This window comes from Orycteropus afer, unplaced genomic scaffold (genome assembly GCF_000298275.1).
Source record: "Orycteropus afer afer isolate SDZICR_OR568_19922 unplaced genomic scaffold, OryAfe1.0 scaffold00007, whole genome shotgun sequence".
Lineage (NCBI taxonomy): Eukaryota > Metazoa > Chordata > Mammalia > Tubulidentata > Orycteropodidae > Orycteropus > Orycteropus afer.
The window spans coordinates 994,821-996,468 of record NW_006921594.1 but is presented as its reverse complement, the minus strand read 5'-3'; positions in this window follow the sequence as shown (position 1 = coordinate 996,468).

Below are 1,648 nucleotides of genomic sequence, written 5' to 3'. Positions count from 1 at the left end.
AAGTTTACAGTGAAAAATATGTAGTGTAACTTTTTAAAGTTTAGAAATTTCTCATAATACTTTTATTTCCATAATATATTCAACATTACAATGCTAATAATTAATCTGCAATTTAATAAATACTCAGAAATACAGTCATCAACTACCCAAATTATGTAGCTATATAGAAAAGATCTCATAAAGGTATAATAGTCTTTTGAAGGAAAATGCCAGCTTTTTCCCTTTCCTTCTAATTTCTCTAGTAGATATTTTCAGCTTCTGTATTTTAATGGCAATTAATAATCTTTACTCTTTTTTAAGGAGTTCTGGTGGTGTAGAGGGAGCTCTGGTGTCATAGTGTGTAAGGCATTTGGCTGCTAACAGAAGCCTGGCAGTTCAAATCCACCAGCCACTCCTTGGAAGGAAGATTGGCCAATCTACTTCTGTAGAGATACCCCCTGGGAAACACAAGGAGGGCTTACTATGAGTCGGATCCGACTTGAAGACAGTAAGTTTTATCCCTTTACTTATTTAATTTGTGGTGGCATAGTGGAAAAGGCATTTGTCTGCTAACCAGAAGATCAGAGGTTCAAATCCACCAGCTCCTCTGTGGAAGGAAGATGGGATGATCTGCTTCCCTAAAGATTTATACCCTCAGAAACCCAATGGGGGTCCCTATGAGTGAGAATTGACTGAATGGCAGTGAGTTTTTTTTTTTTTTTTAATGTGAAAACAAAAAAAGATTTTACAATCAAAAGCACAAGTTGACTCCTGCTTAATTTCAAAAACAAACTGCATTGGCAAGAAAAAATAAAACACTATCTCATAAAACCCTTCTTCACTGCTGTAGTTTGATTAACTTTGTTTTCATTCCGTGGCTGTGAATGATTGAGTTAATCTATCATTTTATTAATTAGAAAATTCTGAATTAAATAAAAAATAAATCAGAACTGCTTGAAACCATGAGTATTAGTTCATAAGTTAGGACAGGGATGTGAAGGAAACATGCCTTTAAGGGCATGGTGTCCACTGTTAGATAACAAACCCTCTTGCATTGAATGCCTATTCTGAAAAACCATCTTTCTTAAAGATAGCACTTATTTTACATTCTGCTAAAGTGGTTCAATTAATAGTCTATGTAAATAAGTTTTTCCTTAATAAAATGCCACTAACAATGTCCTTAACCTTCCAAATCCAAAGGCTAAAGAATTTAGAATCTAAACATTTCTGTGATATAAACACAGAATGATATGACCAAAGCATTCTTTGTTTTTAAACAAATATATTACTTTTAAAAAATTGCCAGAATAATCCAATCATTTAAGGAATCTGCAGTAATTACTTAACCTTTCTGAACACTCTCTTCAACTGTTAAATGGGAAAAAAAAACAAAACAAAAAACCTTTCTTAAGACTTCTTCCTAAACTAAAATTCCCTAAGCCAGTTATTATCACAGCCATCTCAACAACTCAGATGGATCACCTGGGTGTGATATTATTGGGGGCACCTCATTAACTTGAAGTAACCAAAATTTTATAATAGAAACCTGTTCAATTTAGTTGCTTGAGTATAAAAAGTCCCAATCAAACTCACATTTGATTTAACTGATTTATTTTTGTCTTTTACTGATCAGTAATTCAGTCAAAATACCTGAAGCAGTTTCATGTAT